The 22,670-nt window shown below is 33.2% G+C and overlaps 1 non-coding gene across 1 annotated transcript; it reads right to left on the reverse strand.

The window, feature by feature from the left end:
• Positions 1-7,307: 7,307 nt before the first annotated feature.
• On the reverse strand, positions 7,308-7,414 carry LOC139873868 (small nucleolar RNA R71). The gene has a single exon (XR_011767581.1). It is a non-coding gene; the product is annotated as a small nucleolar RNA R71 (small nucleolar RNA).
• Positions 7,415-22,670: the final 15,256 nt, after the last annotated feature.

Here is a 22,670-nt window from a genome sequence, read left to right on the forward strand (position 1 = left end):
TTAACCGGACACGGGAATGGATTAATAGCCACTAGAATTATTAAAACAGGGGTGAAATTATGTACAAGGACACTTGGCATAATTGTTAACAAAGTATTAAAACCTTGGGTTACACTCAGTAGACATCCTGGTGTAATTATTAAACAAAGTATTAAAATCTTGTTACAGTTTAAGTCTCCAATTAGTTAGAATATTTGACTTCGGGTATAAGGATAATTTGACGAGGACACTCGCACTTTATATTTATGACCGATGGACTGTTATGGACAAAAACCAGACGGACATATTAAATAATCCAGGATGGGCATAAAACTAAAATCAACACGTCAAACATCATGATTACGGAAGTTTAAATAAGCATAATTCTTTTATTTCATATTTAATTTCCTTTATTTTATATTTAATTGCACTTCTAATTATCGCATTTTTATTTATTGTTATTGTATTTAATTGCACTTTTAATTATCGTACTTTTTAATTATCGCAAGTTTATTTTATCGCACTTTTATTATTCGCAATTTCATTATCGTTATTTACTTTACGCTTTAAATTAAGTCTTTTATTTATTTAATATTTTACATTTGATTTTAACTGCGACTAAAGTTTTAAAATCGACAAACCGGTCATTAAACGGTAAAAACCCCCCTTTATAATAATAATATTACTTATATATATATTTGTATTTTTATAAATTAAACTAATATAGCGTTAAGCTTTGATTAAAATATTTTCCCTGTGGAACGAACCGGACTTACTAAAAACTACACTATTGTACGATCAGGTACACTGCCTATAAGTGTTGTAGCAAGGTTTAAGTATATCCATTCTCTAAATAAATAAATATCTTGTGTAAAATTGTATCGTATTTAATAGTATTTCCTTGTAAAATTTAATAGTATTTTATACCCCTTAGCTTTGACATCAATACCTCATATGTGGGTTTAAGTTCGATGTTGACGATACCACATTAATTTATTCGATGAGGGTTTAAGTTCGATGTTGACGATACCTCATATGTGGGTTTAAGTTTGATGTTGACGATACCACATTAATTGGGACGGATGGGATTTAAGTTCGATGTTGACGATACCATTCGTAGGGCTAGCCTTGAAATCTTGAGTACTAATGGATGTTGTGAACATCAATGTTTTATGTGTTGTAGTGTAGCATATTATATTGTTCGAGTTATATGCTATTATTTGTGCTAGCTTACGTATTGGAGATTTAGTGTTATACTTTGCGATGGTATGCTAATTATATTGCTAGCGTGTATGCGGTAATTGTGTAAGTGATTGCAAGTAAGTAGGTTATATATGTATATGTATAATTATTGCATTCACTAAGCTTCAAGCTTACCCCTCTCGTTGTTTACCTTTTTCAGGTATTGTGTTATGAGGCTAGCTAGTTGTTAGACTAGTTGCGTAGGAGCGCTTGGGCTCGATGGGGTAGCTATTGGACGTTGGACGTGGATTGGGGATTTGGTAGATCCTCGGGATTATGCTCTTGGTATCGGGTTGGGTTGTAGAGTCCTAACTCGTCTATATGTATTTTGGGTCAAAATTACACCGTTTGGTTGTATGGGTTGTTAAAACCTTTTTGTAAACTCAAATAGATCAAAAGTTTCACCTTGGAGCTTTAATGAGAAAGGTGTCACCTGAAAGTTTCACCTGGAAGTTTTAATGAGAAAGGTGTCACCTGAAAGTTTCACATGGAAGTTTTAATGAGAAAGGTGCCACCTAAAAGTTTCACCTGAAAGTTTAGCGTCACCTGAAAGTCCACCTGAAAGTTTACCTGAAGGTTATAAAAAAAATGGTTTGTTTTTGGTAAACGGTTTTGGGGTCGTTACAAGTGGTATCAGAGTATAGTCTAAGGGAATTAGGTGGCCTTGGAATAGGTGCCTAGTCTTAGACTTATTGGCGGTTGTGCATTAATTGCGGGACTTGGGTCGTATTGAGATTTGTTAGTGCCTTAGAGTAGGTGACTAACTAGAACTTGTGCTTGTCCAATGTGTAATTATGTGAGGCCTTATTTCGTGTGTAAATTAGTGCCTTAGATAGATAGTGCCTAAGGTAAGAAGGCGAACTTGGACATTGTTTTAGTGATAGTCACCTAGGTTGTAGGTTAATTTGTTGTTGAAGTGTACTTGTGTACATTTATTATTTTATTGTATATAGGTGTATATATACGGGTATCTAATTGTGCGGTGTCCTAGGGACGAATCTATTAGAGAGATTCAAATATTTGGCGGTTTGAGTGATCAAGTTCGCGGTAAGGACTTTGATTATTCAGGTACTAGGATTTATCGCGTGTTATTTTATGTGAATGTTGCGTCAGTCCGGGTAAAGTACTTTGCATGACCATGTGGAAATGGTAAGGTACGTATTTGTAATAGTGACAGATCACCATTATTATGAAAGTGTATCTTGACACCAAGCATGACATGACGAGTACCGCACGGAGGAAACGTGGCATGGTTGGGGTAGAATCGGGACTAATTAGGAATCTTTTATTGGTTCCTAGGATAAAGTGGTCTCGACTGATGTGTTTGTTGTCACATCGGGTTCTTTGTGAGTCGGGAAGTGTTACGGTGGATTCGGTTAATTAAGATGAGTGAGCGGAACTCACGAGTTTGGTGCGTACTTAGTCACCCTAAGTAGCGGGTGCACGATCGATATTGTCATTGGTTGTGGTTACACCTCGTAACTAGGATGACCGATTAGTGAGTGTGTGCGCGACGAAGACTTAAGTCCCATAATGGGATGTAGCAAGTCTAATGATTGTAGAATTGGGTTACACTCGGTAGAGTGTGTGTTTAGAGAATTGTGTAAGGATTCTAGTTGTTGGTCGCCTTGAAATTTGTGAATCGAGGAGTCTTCAGGTCGTTAAACTCATGGGGGTGGGACCCATATGACAACGGTTGCGTTAGCGTGTGGTGGATTATGGGGGAACATTCCTAAAGGAATATGCCATGCAGTTGTGGTTATGCCATTATGAGGAAGGGTGTAAGACTTGGTGTTCCCGAGCATCTCCTTAATGATTGATGAAGGGCTTCGTTAGGTTATATCGTTTGGCCTTGTGTAAATTGTGAGTAGCGTGTGATCGGTAGGAACTTTTGATAAGACAAATAAACCGTAAAGTTTGTCGGGTAGGTATGGCTTCGGGTCATTAATGTGGAGAGATGGGTGACATCGGGTATATGGAACCCAAAGGATCGAGTTTTTGAAAATCGGTAGACTGCTGATAATGCTAAAAACGAACATATATTTTATAGCATTATCCCTCAAGAAAGACAAGTTTTTAGTTGCAATTGTTCTATTTACAAGTGATATTCGTTTAAATAATAAAAGGTGAAGACAAAAGACAGATTCGACGAATTGAAGACGCAAACGACCAAAAAGCTCAAAAGTACAAAGTACAATCCAAGAGGTTCAAATTATTGATAAGAAACGTCTAAAAGTTACAAGAGTACGAGCCGCGAAATGAAAAGTACAAGATATTAAATTGTACGCAAGGACGTTCGAAAATTCGGAACCGGGGCCTGAGCCAACTAACAACGCGCGACGCAATGGAGCTAAAATTACAAGTCAACTATGCACATAAATATAATATAATATATAAATAATTCTTAAAATTATATATATATATAAATTATATATTTAATAAAACCGTCGGCAACAAGAAAACAAAGCTTTGTGAGCTATAAAAGAAGGCCATGCGACCGCATGGCCTGGAAGAGCAAAACTCATGCGGTCGCATGAGTTCCTGTAGCACGCCACATTCTATAAAAAGCACGAGTTCTGGCCGAAATAAAGACACAATATTCAATCTCTCACTCTCTACGATATATTTATATTTATATTTATATTTTAATTTTAATTTTAATTTAAGTTTAATAATAATAAGGTTATAGTGGCGAATGTTGTAAGTGTGTAATTCGAAATTCTGTCCGTGTAATGCTATGCTATTATTAATCATTGTAAGTCATGTTCAACCTTTTTAAATTAATGTCTCGTAGCTAAGTTATTATTATGCTTATTTAAACCGAAGTAATCGTGATGTTGGGATAAATACTAAGATTGGGTAATTGGGCTTTGTACCATAATTGGAGTTTGGACAAAAGAACGACACTTGTAGAAATTAGACCGTGGGCTATTAATGGGCTTTATATTAACTAAACGATACCTCGTTAATTTAATATAAAGATTACAATTTGACGTATCTATATATAACCACATACGCTTAATCGGGTACGGTGGGCGTGATATCTATAAATACGAATTATCGTTCATTTTACCGGACACGGGGATGGATTAATAGTTAATGGACTCATTAAAACAGGGGTGGATTACATTCAAAGGTAATTGGTGTAATTGTTAACAAAGTAGTAAAACCTTGGATTACACGCAGTCGATAACCTGGTGTATTCATTAAACAAAGTATTAAGACCTTGTTACAGTTTGAATCCCCAATTAGTTGGAATATTTGACTTCAGGTATAAGGATAATTTGACGAAGACTCTCGCACTTTATATTTATGACTGATGGACTATTATGGACAAAACCGTATGGACATATCGAATAATCCAGGACAAAGGACAATTAACCCATAGTAATAAACTAAAATCAACACGTCGAACATCATGATTACGGAAGTTTAAATAAGCACAATTCCTTTATTTCATATTTCATCGTACTTTTATTTACTGTCATTTTAATTATCGCACTATTAAAATTATCGCACTTTTAATTATCGTACTTTTATTTATCGCAATTTTATTTATCGTCATTTATCGCACTTTTAATTATCGCAATTTTATTTATCGTCATTTACTTTACGCTTTAAATTAAGTTATTTATATATTTAATATTTTACATTAGGTTTTAATTGTGACTAAAGACATAAAATGGACAAACCGGTCATTAAACGGTAAAAACCCCCCCTTTTATAATAATAATAATACTACTTATATATATATATATATATATATATATATATATATATATATATATATATATATATATATATATTTACAATTATAGGTTAAAATAATTATAGCGTTAAACTTGTTTATTGTATCCCTGTAGAACGAACCGAACTTACTAAAAACTACATTACTGTACGATTAGGTACACTGCCTATAAGTGTTGTAGCAAGGTTTAGGTATATCCATTTTATAAATAAATAAATAACTTGTGTAAAATTTTATCGTATGTAATAGTATTTCGTATTAAAAATATAACTATTTCGTACCCCTCTGCTTTAACATCAAGTATTTTTGGAGCCGCTGCCGGGGACCCGAAAGCGAAACGCTATAATAAGGAAAAAAAAAATCTAATTTTTAAGTTAGTCTTGTAAAAATATATAAGTTTTTTTTTTAAATATAAAAAAAGAAAAAAAATATATATATATATTTCTATATTTTTTAAGTATTTAAATTAAAAAGTTTATATTTTTATTTTTCTTTTGTTAAAAATTAAGTTTATAAGTAATTGTTTTTTTATTAAGTTTTTATTACATATTTTTTTTATAAATTAAAATAAAGAAATATAAAACAGAAAAAAATAAATAAAAATAATTATAATAAGTAATCGGGTCTGCCACTGTAGCAGCTCAAGATCTGAACTGGATCCAGAAGCCATGCGATCGCATGGCCCAGGCAACTAAATCTCATGCGGTCGCATGAGACTGAATGACAGGTCTGATACCTGGTACGCGTACGGATTGTGGTTAATAATTATAATTATTATTATTATTAAACCCTAATTAGGGTTTAGTTATTCAATAATTAAGTTTAGTTTATTTTATTTTGTATTTTTAAGTTTCAATTAGTTTTATTATTTATAAAATTAATACTTTTATAAAATAATAATATAAAAATAATATTTTTATAAAAATTAGTAATTTTATCATTTTTAGTTTCTTTTTATAAATCATATATTTTAATTGTTTATTTCGTAATTTGTATTTTTATCATTCATAACTAGTTTTAAACTTAGTTTTTGCCGTAGTTATTTTTATTTCTAAATTTTTAGGCTTTGCCGTAAAATCCCTTAAGTGCTTTTTCTTTAGATTAAGATTTAGGTGCTTTAGAATTTTGCGACAACGTTTTAAGATTTTAGTACTTTTTAAGTTATTGCCGTTTTGGATATAGAATTTCTTTTAAGCTTTAATACTTTTAGACGTAAGTTTTAATTTTTAGTTTTTAAAATTCTAAGTTTCGACGCTTATTTTCTTATTTTTATTTTTCGACTGTTTGTTTTTCGACATTTGTTTTTCGACCTTTTATTTTTCGACGTTTTTCGACGCGCTCTTTTTCTTTCTTATTTCTCGATTCTCTAGTTTTTAGGACATAGAATTTTCTATTTTTTCTCTACAATTTCAAAACGAAAAATTATTTTAAGCGGTTAAATTGATAGACATCCAAAATTTTCTGGTTCGTAGTAATAGTTGGATTTGTTAGTGGCGAGTTGTGGGCTTCTGATTTAAAGGGTCCTGGCTACCTGCTGCATCTATTGGCTATTCGAAACGTGGGCAAAATCAGAAAAGTCTATTAATTTGATAACTTATATAATTTTTATTTTTATAACTAATAGGATATTCAGTGAATGCACCGAGCAAAACGTTCACCACCTTTTATACGTTCACCACCTGTAACTCGATCAAGACATCTAGCCAACATTGTCGCCGTTGATTTTTCTTTAGAATCGTCATCTAGTCGACCAAGTACTCCAATTCAAATTTTCGATAATCCATTTTTTGAACCCGACCTCACAATTGAGAATTCGGAGGATATTCAGGGACAATTCAGAGATCCTGAACCACTAATAATTCCTCCTGAACCACAAATCACTCATCCAGAGATTGTCGAGGAAGAAACCATTAAGTCAGAATCCTCTAGTGATTCAGATTCAACAAATTCAATCATGGAAAATCTGGAACCTCTAAGTATGGAAGACCGAATGAGGGCTAAACGCACTGGCCAAGGTCACGCAATTACTCAACCAGACATTAATGCGCCAGATTATGAAATCAAAGGACAAATCCTACACATGGTAACTAATCAATGCCAATTTAGTGGTGCGCCGAAGGAAGATCCAAATGAACATCTTCGTACCTTTAATATGATCTGTACTCTATTTAAAATCCGAGAAGTGGAGGATGAACAGATCTATCTCATGTTATTTCCCTGGACTTTAAAAGGAGAAGCCAAAGATTGGTTAGAATCGTTACCTGAAGGGGCGATTGATACATGGGACGTTTTAGTTGAAAATTTTCTTAAACAATTCTTTCCGGCATCTAAAGCCGTGAGACTTCAAGGAGAAATTGTTACGTTCACACAGAAGCCAAATGAAACTTTATATGAAGCATGGACAAGATTTGGAAAGTTGTTAAGAGGATGTCCTCAACATGGTTTAGACACTTATCAAATAGTGCAAATATTCTACCAAGGATGCGAAATCACTACACGCAAAGACATCGACATAGCAGCTAGTGGTTCCATTATGAAGAAAACCGCAACTGAAGCTTACAAAATTATTGATAACACTGCTTCCCACTGATGTGCAGCGGGGTAGTATATAAAATAGTTATTATTTTACTAGGAAAAACTATTAAATACGATACAATTTTACACAAGATATTTATTTATTTATAGAATGGATATACTTAAACCTTGCTACAACACTTATAGGCAGTGTACCTAATCGTACAGTAGTGTAGTTTTTAGTAAGTCCGGTTCGTTCCACAGGGAAATCTTTGAACAAAGCTCAACGCTATATTAGTTTACTTTTATAAAAATACAAATATATATATAAGTAATATTATTATTATAAAGGGGGGTTTTTACCGTTTAATGACCGGTTTGTCGATTTTAAGACTTTAGTCGCAGTTAAAACCTAATGTAAAATATAAAATAAATACAAGACTTAAATTAAAGCGTAAAGTAAATAACGATAATGAAATTGCGAATAATAAACTTGCGATAATTAAAAAGTACGATAATTAAAAGTGCGATTAAATAACAATAAATAAAAGTGCGATAATTAGAAGTGCAATTAAATATAAAATAAAGGAAATAAAATATGAAATAAAAGAATTATGCTTATTTAAACTTCCGTAATCATGATGTTTGACGTGTTGATTTTAGTTTTATGCCCATGGGTTAATTGTCCTTTGTCCTGGATTATTCAATATGTCCGTCTGGTTTTTGTCCATAACAGTCCATCAGTCATAAATATAAATTGCAAGTGTCCTTGTCAAATTATTATTATACCCGAAGATAAATATTCCAACTAATTGGGGATTCGAATTGTAACAAGGTTTTAATACTTTGTTTAATGAATACACCAGGTTATCGACTGCGTGTAAACCAAGGTTTTACTACTTTGTTAACAATTACACCAATTACCCTTGAATGTAATTTCACCCCTGTTTTAATTATTCTAGTGGCTATTAATCCATTCCCGTGTCCGGTTAAATGAACGATTATTCGTACATATAAATACCCCGCCCATCGTGTCCGATCGAGTGTATATGGTAATTTATAGGGACGCCCAATTGTAAATCTTTATATTAACATTAACAAACTTTCATTTAGTTAAACAAATATAAAGCCCATTAATAGCCCATAGTCTAGTTTCCACAAGTGTCGTTCTTTTGTCCAAACCCCAATTATGGTACAAAGCCCAATTACCCAATTTTAGTAATTAGCCCAACATCATGATTACTTCGTTTTAAATAAGCATAATAATAACTTAGCTACGAGACATTAATGTAAAAAGGTTGAACATAACTTACAATGATTAAAAATAGCGTAGCGTTACACGGACAGAATTTCGACTTACACCCTTACAACATTCGCTAACATACCCTTATTATTAGAATTATAATTAAAATTAAAATATAAATTATAAATATAAATATATTTACGTATGAAGAGGAAGAGAAAAAGATGATGATTTTGATCAGAATTCGGGTTGCTTTATAGCCAGGGTTGAAAATTGGGGCTCCGCGACTCGCGGCAAAATGCCCTTAAAACTCCGCGAGTCGCGGAGATATATTTACAGCTCACACCCTTGGAGTTTCCTGCTGCCGACGGTTTTTAATATATATATATAATATATATATAATTAATATAATTAATTATATATTATATTATATTTATATATATAGTTAACTTGTAATTTTTAGTCCGTTGCGTCGAGCGTTAAGAGTTGACTCTGGTCCCGGTTCCGGATTTTCGAACGTCCTCGCGTACAATTTAATATCTTGTACTTTGTGTTTTGAATCTTGTACTCTTGTGATTTCGAGACGTTTCTTATCAATAATTGGAACCTTTTTGATTGTCTTTTGTTCTTTTGAGCTTTTTGGTCGTTTGCGTCTTCAAATCGTCGAATCTGTCTTCTGTCTTCACCTTTTATTATTTAAACGAATATCACTTGTAAATAGAACCATTGCAACTAAAAGCTTGTCTTTCTTGAGGAATAATGCTATGAAATATATGTTCGTTTTTAGCATTATCAAATATTCCCACACTTGAGCGTTGCTTGTCCTCAAGCAATATTGTCTTGAAATACTAGAATCACTTTTTTTATTCTTCACACTTTGTACATCAGTGATTTCTATATGGCGGTATAAACAATGGTAGTAACGATATGGTTTACAGTCCCACATGACTATAAAAATTTAGATCCATTAAGGAAATTGGATCTTTATGAAAACATTTGATCTTTTGAAAATTAAATCTAGTTTTTACCCTAGATAAGTTTTCCGGAATAACCCTTTACCGGTGTTTGCAAAATATTTTTGTGGGTTTGGTGGGTTTCAGATTTTGAAAATTTTAGCTCAAAACTTGCGGTTTTGTGTCACCCACTTGCTAACCTTGTATTTGGAAAGCAACACGTCCAGTTTACTTGTTCCGTATATTACCTTTCGGCAAACTACCGTCCGGTTGTAAAGGAAAGCGTTGAACAAGCAACTGTTAAGGCAATGTCCCGTGACATGCTTTTGATTATGGTCTATAACGTGTCGGACGCAATTACTATCCTTGGTAGGAGCAATAGTAAAGCTCACCCTTATAATTTTTCGGTCTGGCACAAGGTCCTGTCTTTGACCATGCTATGCAACCACCGTTCTTACGGTTGACACCCGATTTAGTTCAGGTGACCTAATGAATTCCAGGTGAATTCCTAGGATTTTACGTTCAATGGTAATGAACGCATTGAAAATAGGGTTTTCAGAAAACAAATCGGTTTATAATTTTGATCAAAATATTTTCTCGTTTAAGCTCGAGTTTAGATATCATTGAATTCCATGAGTTTGTAATTCTCAATCTTTAAGGTCAATCTCTAGGATTGAGTAATATCAGTCTTAAAAGCTGATTTTTAATCTTTAAGGAGATTATCCTTTCTGGGGATCTGATTCATTAGTCTTATCCAGCTAATTTGCACGGTGCCTCCCCATTGTACGAGATAAATCCTTCTCATGGTTAGGATAAATCTGACCACTTGGCGACCCTGTTTAATGCTGAGGTCCGTGGATTTCCAGCTGATTTTAGTGATGACTTTTCTAGATTTTTCGTCAACCTACAGCTGGTCTGAACGACAACTTCATGACCTAAATCAAGAAGCGCGTGTCTTTTTCAGAAGACTTTACTTCCTTTTAATGATGGAATTGATTCATCGTGTAGATCCATCTCTTCTTTTCTTTCATCGGGTAAAACAGTTTAGTTTAGTCCAAAGCAAAAGTATTTTCAGTTATTTGTTACAAATATATGTGGCATATGTTTAAAATAACTTGGTAAATTTTCCCACACTTGGCTTTTTATTTTTCTTTTTATCGTCCTCTATTCCATTTTAAATGAATTTTAACATTTTAGTTTGTTTCTCAATTTATGTCCTTTCCGAGGTAACAATAATTTCGGTGTTAAAACCTAGTTTTATCGTTCATAAATATGTATAAACATGATTTTGAATTCATTTAATTGAAAATTTTGAAAAATTTTACTAGAATTGGGTAGTCAGTATATAAGACTAGGGCTGTTCTTTTTTTATCAGAGAGCACTAGATTCTAATACAACTACTGCTTTACTAGTATTTTAATGGTAACCAAGTGTTTAATATAAAAATTTTTAAAATCCGAAAGAATTTAACCCCTTCCCACACTTAAGATCTTGCAATGCCCTCATTTGCAAGAAATCAGTAACAATTTAAATTATTGAGGGTGATTTGTGTGAAAATGATTAAATTTTTACCAAAGTTTCCAAATATATTGGCGTTTGTTTGCTGAATGATAAATGGTGCACATCATTTGTTCATTCCGTCTTGTTGTTATTTCACATATATTTTGCATCTTGTCGTCAAAATTAGTTGCTTTTGCTGAACTTAATGCCAGTCTTTGAGAATGCGTTGTTTTACCCTGTTGTGTACATAAGATAAACTGCAAACATATATACATATTTTTGAAGTTTGGTATATTACCCCACATTCAAAAATTATTAAAATCTAAGAATAAAAGTTAGATAATTATAAAAATGATTACAATATTAACAAAAGTATTAAACATATCAATAATTACAAATTACAAAATAAAAATAAAAATAAGTAAACTAAGGATGATATTGGTACCAATAGGGGTTCCACGCATAACCATAAGTGCTATAGAATGCTTCGGCAGGGTCATACGTAGGATATGGTGGCTGCATCTCTATCGACCAAGGAGGGAAGACGGGTTTCGGTGTAGGAATATAGTTTCTACCTATATGTTGGCAATGCGCTATGATCTGGTTCTGATGAACTTGCCAATCTTCAAATGCTCTCTGTCTAGCATTTTCGTATTCCTGAGAAGCTATAAACCTATGCATTTCTTGCATCTGGTTCCCCCCTCCTACATTACCTTGTTCCTGGTTTCTCTCTACCTGTGGATGTCTACCATTGTATCTTACTGCGGCGTTATTTCGCCGCTTCAAAACTTTAGCACCATGGTATACATTTAAACCTATAGTGTCGCGGGGTTCCGGCTCTTCTACCAATAATCCCCCCGACTTATATCCACACCGAGATATTCACCAATCAAAGTAATAAAAATACCACCTCCTATTATGCTATGTGGACGCATCCCTCGAACCATAGCTGATAAATAATAACCCACACAATATGGTATACTTACAGCGCTGTGTGGGTCTCGAATACACATATGGTAAAACAAATCTTGTTCATTTACCTTTTCTTTGTTTTTACCCCTTTGTGTAATCGAATTAGCTAAAAACCTATGTATTACTCTTAATTCGGCTCTATCTATATCCAAATAAGAGTAGTTTCCCCCTTTAAAACGGTGATGGCTTGTCATTTGACTCCACACACCGTGTGTATCAAAATTTTCATCTATTTTCCTACCGTTTAGTATCAATCCTCTACAATCGGCAGACGCTAATTCCTCAGGCGTGTATATACGTAAAGCCTGAGCCATGTCCAGTAAAGACATGTGGCGCATCGAACCGCCTAACAAAAATCTAATAAAAGAACGATCGGTTAAACTAGCTACCCGATCATTCAACTCTATACTACATAACAACTCTTCACACCATACTTTATATACAGGTCTGCGTATGGTGAATAAACATATCCAGTCATTAAAAGAAGAATTACCATACCTCTGTACCAGTAATTCCCTAATTGGCCCGGCCAATTCTACAGCTTCCAAGGGTCCCCATTCTATGACCCTCGGTACCTCAACAACCTTGGAATGAAGAGTATGCAAACCCCGTTGATATTTTGGATAGTCTATCCAAAGTCTGTCAAATCGCAGGTTCGGGTGCAACTGTTCCAAGTGCATATCTGAAAAGGTCATGACTGGATGAGGTACATCCTGCTTGTAGTAGTTATCTACCTCCTGTTGTTCCAAGTTCTCAGCAGGAGCATGGCGGGCTTGGGATGAAGATTCACCCCTTTCATTCTGCAAAACACATCAAACACAAATTTTGTGCATCCAATTATGCATTAGTGTCAGCAAAATCATCAATCAAAATAATCACAATGACATTATCAATTTATATCAAACTTAAGCTCATTTTCACATTTTTATCAAATCTACACTTTTTCAAATAAGCATATACGAAAATTTTTGCCAAGTTCATAAGCATTCAACTCAAATAACATGTCAAAATAATCATTACTAGCAAATAAACAAGTCTCAAATGGCATTATCTTTCAAAAATCAAGTTCATGAATTTTGGACTTGAAAAAGTCCACTTTAATTCTCAAAATCATGTTTAGGCTCAAAGTTTGGATCATTTAACTACCTAGACATGTTACACTACTTAATTTAGCAACAATTCATGACAAAAATCGGCCATAACCTGTTTATATCAAAAAGCCCCAAATTTCTCAAGAACACAAACCCTAGATTATTCAAAATTTGAAGTTTAAGGCTTCTAATCATGTTAAACAGCATCAATCTAGGTTATACAAGCATAATACATAAACAATTTAAGTCTAATTACACTAAAAAGCATCAAAATCAAATTGGGTAAAAATTAGCTCAAGAACACTAAAATTAGGATTAAATGGTGTTTAGGTGTAGAAATTTACCGTTTTTCTTGAGTAGTTCTTAGATATCATCCTTCTCAACATGATTTTAGCAAAAAATTTGGTGATTAACGGTTAAAAATTGAGATTTTTGGGGGTGATTTTCGGTGGTTTTCGTGGGTTTTTCGCAGTATTTTTCGGGTTGTTTTTGTGTTGTTGAGTGTACTGATCGAGCAGCTCTTTTATTTTTTTTCTGGGTTTTGTCCCTCCGCGAGTCGCGGAGGTTTGTACTGCAAACTCCGCGAGTCGCGGAGTTTACCCTCTTTTTTTTTTTTTTTTTTTTTTTTTTTTTTATAATCTTTAACTTATAAAACAATTAAGAAATTAATTTTAAAATTTTGTTTCCCTTGTTATTTAGGACGAGGTCGTTTCGGATCGATGTCCTAGTCCGTCCCTCGACAAAATTTTAAAATTTGTCTTTTTGTAGCGATTGTTTTAAAAGCTAAGATTTTTGGGTTTTTTTAATGTTTTTGGCATACTTTAAATCAATAAGATTAAAAATAATGATAATAAAAGTTCTCGTCCCTCCCTCGGGTAAAGCAATTTCGGTTCAAAGACCTAGTCTTCAACTTACGACGAATTTTAAAAATCATATTCTTAACTTAATGAGATAAAGTAAATTTTTGTTTTTAAATTCACACAACTTAAATATAAAATTCAAAATTAAAAATTAAAAATTCACACCAAACTAAAAATTTGAAATGCATAAAATTAAAATTAAAATTTCATATTTTAAAAATTAAAAATTCACACCAAACTTAATTTAAAAATTCATATTATAAATTCACACCAAACTTATATTAATTTTTCAAATATTTACAATTTTAAAAATATTGTTTTTACTAAGTTTACAATATTAATTTAAGGTTTAAATATTAATTTTAAAAACATGGTAAAAATAAATTTAAAAATCTTTTTGTCTTTTTATCCCACTTTAATCAATCAAATATTATCATAAATATGCGCCCCTCTTTTCGGTAAAGTAATTTCGGTTCCAAGACCTAATTTAACTCATGACGAATTTTTGAAATATTTTGGGTTGATTGATTAAAGATATTTATACCTTAAGAATAAACGTTAAATTTCGCAGTGATGTAATAAATTTTTGAACAATATCAATAATTTCGGTCGCCAAACCTAATTTTATTTAATACCAATTTAATACTTTTTAGCGAACAAATTAGCGTTTATTATCAAAAGGTTAAAAATAAAAATAAAAATAAAAACTATACAGACATACCTGTGAAATAGATTTCTTAGTTATATGATCTATTATATTCATAAGATAGTCGGTTTAATTGGTCTTCCATGGCTGCATAGGCGTAACCTCGAGCATTCATTGTCTTTTCTTCGAAACATATGAACGGTCCGTCTCTGCATAAAGTAACAAATTCGGTATTTGAATAGGTTTGATTATTTGAACATTTACCTCCATGTGACCATTTTCCGCATTTGTGACATCGTTCTAGGTGTCGTGCTCTTCTTTTTGCTGCGGATTTTGATATTCCTTTACCAAATTGTAACTTATTATCTTCGCATCTGGATCCTTTTCTAACTCCGTCCATTCTTTCTCTGATTACTGATACTATTTCGCTCGGTAGTATGTCATTATTACGTTTAGTGATTAAAGCGTGTAGCATTAGACCATGGTTCAGTTCACAGGCAGTCTTCATTTTGTAAAAACCTAAAAAAAATAAAAATTCAGAATGGGGGGAGAAGACTAGTTCTTTAGGGTCTGCTAGGGAAAGACCATACGTGTTCCATTTTCGAGAACTACACGAAAACAGACAATCTAACTCTAACAGAAATACATATTATCCTTTAAAGACTTGATTCTCCCCACACTTAGTTAGCTGTGGTGTCGAAATTGTGATTAACTTCGTTGTCGACTTCCATCGGACCATGTATGTAATGTTTAACTCTGTGACCATTAACTTTAAATTCAATCCCATTTGAATTTATTAATTCTATCGTTCCGTATGGGAAAACTCTTTTGACTATGAATGGTCCAGACCATCTTGATTTCAATTTTCCAGGAAATAGCTTGAATCGTGAATTGAAAAGAAGAACTCTGTCTCCTTCTTTAAATTCTTTTGAATTTCTGATTCTTTTATCATGCCATTTCTTCGTTCTTTCTTTATAGATTAACGAATTTTCGTATGCTTCATGTCTTAATTCTTCTAATTCGTTTAGTTGACTTAATCGTAGACGTCCGGCTTCATGTAAATCAAGATTACATGTCTTCAAAGCCCAAAATGCTTTGTGTTCAATTTCTACTGGAAGATGACATGCTTTTCCATACACAAGTCTAAAAGGTGTGGTTCCAATTGGAGTTTTGTAGGCTGTTCTAAAAGCCCAGAGTGCATCCTCCAATTTAATGGACCATTCCTTCGGATTTGATCCTACGGTTTTCTCTAGAATACGTTTTAAAGCTCGGTTGGTATTTTCAACTTGTCCACTTGTTTGTGGATGATATGCGGTGGAGATTTTATGAGTTACTCCATATCTTTTAAGAACTTTTTCAAGTTGATTATTACAAAAATGAGTACCCCGATCACTTATTAAAGCTTTCGGTGTTCCAAACCTTGCAAAAAGACGTTTTAAAAAGTTTACTACAACTCGTGCATCGTTAGTTGGGAGAGCTTGTGCTTCCGCCCATTTAGATACATAGTCAATGGCTACGAGTATATATAGATTATTATGAGATTTTGGAAATGGACCCATAAAGTCAATACCCCAAATGTCAAAAACTTCACATACTTGGATGACATTTTGTGGCATTTCATCACGTTGACTTATTTTTCCGGCCCTTTGACATGCATCACAGGATTTGCAAAGAAGGTGTGCGTCTTTGTAAATTGTAGGCCAATAGAATCCAGCTTCATAAACTTTTCTTGCTGTTAGTTGAGGCCCATAATGCCCTCCTGTTGGTCCTGTGTGACAATGGTTTAAAATTTTACTAGCTTCATCTCCAAATACACATCGGCGTATTATTCCATCGGGACAACTTTTAAACAGATGTGGATCTTCCCAGAAATAGTGTTTTATATCACTGAAGAATTTCTTTCGTCTTTGGTACGATAATCCTTTTTCAAGGAATCCACAAACTAAGTAGTTTGCATAGTCTGCAAACCATGGGATTTCTTTATAATCTATCTTCAATAGATATTCATCAGGAAAATTGTCTTGTATGGCCGATTCATTCAAAACTTCTAATTCGGGATTTTCAAGACGAGAAAGATGATCAGCGGCGAGATTTTCTGCTCCTCTTTTATCTCGGATTTCAATATCAAACTCTTGTAAGAGTAAGATCCAACGGATTAATCTTGGTTTAGCATCTTGTTTTGAAAATAGGTATCTAAGAGCAGAATGGTCGGTATAGACCACCGTTTTTGCTAGAACTAGATATGATCGAAATTTGTCAAAAGCAAAGACAATAGCAAGGAGTTCTTTTTCAGTAGTTGTATAGTTCGTTTGTGCTCCTTGTAATGTCTTACTAGCATAATATATAGGTTGAAATCGTTTTTCAATCCTTTGTCCTAAAACGGCTCCCATTGCAAAATCACTTGCATCGCACATTAGTTCAAATGGTAGATTCCAATTTGGTGTTATCATGATCGGTGCATTAGTGAGTTTTTCTTTAAGAATATTAAAAGATTTGATACACTCATCTGAAAAGATGAATGGCGCATCCTTTTCTAGGAGTTTATTCATAGGAGTGGCAATTTTAGAAAAATCTTTTATGAAACGTCGGTAAAAACCGGCATGCCCTAGAAAACTCCTAACTCCTCTAACATTGGTGGGATGTGGAAGTTTAGCAATTACATCTACTTTAGCTATATCCACTTCAATTCCTTCTTTTGAAATTTTATGTCCAAGAACGATGCCTTCTTTAACCATAAAATGGCATTTTTCCCAATTAAGTACTAGATTTGATTTTTCGCATCTAATTAGCATTCGTTCCAGATTAACTAGACATGATTTAAATGTATCACCGAAGACTGAAAAGTCATCCATGAATACTTCCATGCATTCTTCTATCATGTCATGAAAAATCGCCATCATGCACCTTTGAAAGGTTGCAGGGGCGTTACAAAGTCCAAATGGCATGCGTTTGTAAGCAAAAGTACCATAAGGGCACGTGAATGTGGTTTTCTCTTGATCTTCGGGTGCTATTGGAATTTGAAAATATCCGGAAAATCCATCTAGAAAACAATAATAACTATTTCCGGCTAATCTTTCCAACATTTGATCTATGAAAGGTAAGGGAAAGTGATCTTTTCTGGTGGCATCATTTAATTTTCTATAATCAATACATACACGCCATCCTGTTACAGTCCTAGTAGGAATAAGCTCATTTTTCTCATTTGTAATGACAGTCATGCCACCCTTCTTAGGTACGCATTGAACTGGGCTTACCCATGGACTATCAGAAATTGGATATATCAAACCTGCATCTAGCAGTTTAATAATCTCTTTCTTAACTACATCTTGCATATTAGGATTTAGTCTTCGTTGACGTTGCACATACGTTTTATGACCTTCTTCCATAAGGATTTTATGTGTGCAATACGAAGGACTTATTCCTTTAATATCATGAATCTTCCATGCAATGGCTGGTTTATGAGCTTTCAACACAGAAATGAGTTGTGATTTCTCATTTTCAGTAAGAGAAGACGATATTATTACAGGTAATTCAGATTCACCATGTAAATAAGCGTATTCCAAATGGTTTGGAAGTGGCTTTAACTCTAATTTCGGAGGTTCTTCTATCGATGATTTATATCGATATCTGTCTTCTTCTTTTAGCATTTGAATTTCTTCTGTTGTTGGTTCATATCCATTAGCTATAAGTGTAGCTAAAATTTCAGCTTCATCAATTGGTTCATTACCTTCTCCTAAAGAACATTCTCCTGTTCCTTGTAATTCTGGAAATTCTTCTAACAATTCTGCATGTGCATCTATAGTTTGAATATAATAACATGTATCATCTGCAGATTGTGGTTGTTGCATTGCTCTATCAACTGAAAAGGTAACACTCTCATCCTCTATACTTAGGGTCAGTTTTTTACCGAACACGTCTATCATTGCTTTAGCCGTGTTTAAGAATGGTCTTCCTAATATGAGAGGAACTTGAGAATCTTCTTCCATGTCCAAAACAACAAAATCTACTGGAAATACTAAATTACCAACTTTAACTAGCATGTTCTCCATTATCCCTCTAGGATATTTTATTGATCTATCCGCTAGTTGTATGCTTATTCTGGTTGGTTTTAATTCTCCAAGGTCTAGTTTAGCGTATAGTGAATACGGCATTAAATTTATACTAGCACCTAAGTCTGCCAATGCTTCTATTGAACTAAGACTACCCAGAAAACATGGAATTGTGAAACTTCCTGGATCAGATAGTTTTTCTGGTATCTTATTCAACAGCACTGCTGAACAATTAGCATTCATAGTAACAGCCGAGAGTTCTTCCATTTTCTTTCTATTCGTGATTAGATCTTTCAAGAATTTAGCATACCTTGGCATTCCTGAAATCACATCAATGAAAGGAAGATTTACATTTATCTGTTTAAACATATCCAAGAATTTGGATTGCTCGGCTTCAAGTTTTTCTTTCTTCATTTTACTCGGGTAAGGAAGTGGTGGTTGGTATGGTTTAACATAAGGTTTATCCTTAACTGTGTTATCTTCATTAACCTTTTCAACTACCGGTTCTTTTTCCTTATCTTGATCGGGTTGTGGTTCTTGTGGAGTAGGAATAGTTTCATCAGAAGTTACAGGTATTTCAGGTGGTTTAAGTGTTGTACCACTTCTTGTGGTAATAGCTTTAGCTGTTTCATTCCGGGGGTTAGCATTTGTATCACTAGGTAGACTTCCCGGTTTTCTTTCACCTATTAACCTTGCTAGGTTACTTACTTCTTGTTCTAGATTTTGAATAGAAGCTTGTTGATTTCTAAATGCTTGAGCATTTTGTTCATTAGTTTGTTTTTGAGATGTGAAAAACTGCGTTTGAGTTTCAACTAGCTTCGTCATCATATCTTCTAAATTCGGCTTTTTATCATCGGTTTGTTGTGGTGGTTTGTTTTGAAAATTAGGTCTTTGCTGATTGTAAGTATTATTGGATACTTGTTGATTGCTAGGACCTTGTTGGTTATTGTATGGAATATTTCGGTTATAGTTCTGATTTTGATTGTAAATCGGTCTTGGCGGTTGATAATTATTCTGATAATTATTTCCAGGCCTTTGGTTTATGTATGAAATATTCTCTCTTTGTTCCATTGTTAATTCAATGCTGAGACAATCTTTTGTCAAATGTGGTCCTCCACACTGCTCACAACTAATTCGTATTGCATGAATATCTTTAGTCATCTTTTCCATTCGTCTTTCGAAAGCATCTATCTTTGCCGAAATGGAATCTAAGTCATGGCTAGAATCGGCTCTAGCTGCTTTAGATGATCTAATGATATCTTTTTCTTGGTGCCACTCATGTGAGTGGGAAGCAGTATTATCAATAATTTTGTAAGCATCAGTTTCGGTTTTCTTCATAATAGAACCACCAGCTGCTATATCTATGTCTTTTCTTGTAGTGATGTCGCATCCTTGGTAGAATATTTGTACTATTTGACAGGTGTCTAAACCATGTTGCGGACATCCTCTTAACAACTTTCCATATCTTGTCCACGCCTCATATAGAGTTTCATTTGGCTTCTGTGTGAACGTAACAATTTCTGCTTGAAGTCTTACGGCTTTAGATGCAGGAAAGAATTGTTTAAGAAATTTGTCAATTAAAACGTCCCATGTATCAATCGCCCCTTCAGGTAACGATTCCAACCAATCTTTGGCTTCTCCCTTTAAAGTCCAGGGAAATAACATGAGATATATCTGTTCATCCTCCACTTCTCGTATTTTAAATAGTGTGCAGATCCTATTAAAGGTACGTAGATGTTCATTTGGATCTTCCTTCGGCGCACCACTAAATTGGCATTGATTAGTCACCATGTGTAGAATTTGTCCTTTGATTTCATAATCTGGCGCATTAATGTCTGGATGAGTAATTGCGTGACCTTGGCCAGTGCGTTTAGCTCTCATTCGGTCTTCCATACTTAAAGGTTCCAGATTCTCCATAATTGAATTTGTTGAATCGGTATCACTAGATGATTCTGATTTAATGGTTCGTTCCTCAACAATCTCTGTTTGAATGATTGGTGGTTCCGGAGGAAAGTTTAGTGGTTCAGGATCTATGAACCGTTCCTGAATATTTTCTGGATTCTCAATTGTGAGGTCGGGTTCAAAAAATGGATTATCGGAAATTTGAACTGAAGTACTTGGTCGACTGGATGACGATTCTAAAGAAAAATCAACGGCGGTTATATTTGTTAAACGATGTCTTGATCGAGTTACAGGTGGTGAACGTACAAAAGGTGATGAACGTCTTGCTCGGTGCATTCACTGAATATCCTATTAGTTTTTAAAAAGGAAAGAAAAGTTATAATAAGTTATCCAATCAATAGACTTTTCTGATTTTGCCCACGTTTCGAATAGCCAAAAGATGCAGCAGAGGGGCAGGATTCGTTTGGTCTCAATATAATTGAGGACTGTTTGGCTCCAATAACCCGGTCCACGTACAAATCCAACTATTACTACGAACCAGAAAATTTTGATGTCTATCAATTTAACCACTTAAAATAAATTTTCGTAATTTTTAGAAATTTAGATAAGAAGTAGAAAAAATTCTAAGTCCTAAAACTAGAATAGCGAGAAATAAGAGAGAAAAAGAGTTTGTCGATAAAGGTTGAAAAAGAAAAAAAATGGTTGAAAAATAAAAGACGACGGAAAAATAAAAGAAACTTATAAAAACTTAAAAATACTTTACTAACCTAACCTTATTACTACAACTAACTTAAAATTATAATCGCAAATTGAAATTACTAATTGGAATGATAATTGATACATAGTAAAAGGTCTAAAAATATTAAAGCTTACAAGGAAAAACTAAATCCCAAATGGAAATAACTAAAAAAAAGAAACTAAAACTTAAAAAGGCGTCGCAAAATTCTAAAGCACCTAAATCTTAGTTTAAAGAAAAAGCACTTAAGGAATTCTACGGCAACGCCTAAAAATATAGGAGTAAAAATAACTATAGCAAAAACTAAGTTTAAAATTAAATATGAGCTAAAAAATACAAATATTACACTACAACGATTAAAAAGGGACAAAATATAAAAATATACAAAAAGTTGTAAAAAGTACAATTTTTATAAAAATATTATTTTTATATTATTTATTTAATAAAACTACTAATTTTACAATTTTATTAAAAACTTAATTAATACTAAATACATAAATAAATAAAAAGTAAAAATAAAACTAAAACTAAAAATAATAATAATAATAATTAAGTTTTAATAATAATAATAATAAATTAAAACCCGTAATCAATGCTTGATTAGGGTTTTGTCCGTGTGTCAGAAACCCTCCGCGAGTCGCGGCAAAGAGAGAAGAAAACCCCGCGAGTCGCGGGGTTCAGAATTTGAGCTGACAGGTTTCACTTTTTACGCGTTTTTTTATATTTTTTTTTTTTTATTTTGTTTTCTGTTTTTTAAATAATTAAAAGATATTAAAATTAAAACTTATATTTTTATAAACTAAAATAAAAATAAAGAAACTTATAAAACTTAAATATTTAACAAAATCCTAAAAATACTAATATTTTTGTTTTTCTTTTTATATTTTTCAAATTTTTAAAACGTAATTTTACAAAAAAAAAAAAAACGACTTTTAATAAAAGTAGATAAAAATCTTTTTTTTTTTATATTAGCGTTGCGCTTCCGGCTTTTAAGATAGTTCCCCGGCAGCGGCGCCAAAAATACTTGATGTGCAGCGGGGTAGTATATAAAATAGTTATTATTTTACTAGGAAAAACTATTAAATACGATACAATTTTACACAAGATATTTATTTATTTATAGAATGGATATACTTAAACCTTGCTACAACACTTATAGGCAGTGTACCTAATCGTACAGTAGTGTAGTTTTTAGTAAGTCCGGTTCGTTCCACAGGGAAATCTTTGAACAAAGC

Source organism: Rutidosis leptorrhynchoides, chromosome 10 (genome assembly GCF_046630445.1).
Source record: "Rutidosis leptorrhynchoides isolate AG116_Rl617_1_P2 chromosome 10, CSIRO_AGI_Rlap_v1, whole genome shotgun sequence".
NCBI classification, from domain to species: Eukaryota; Viridiplantae; Streptophyta; class Magnoliopsida; order Asterales; family Asteraceae; genus Rutidosis; species Rutidosis leptorrhynchoides.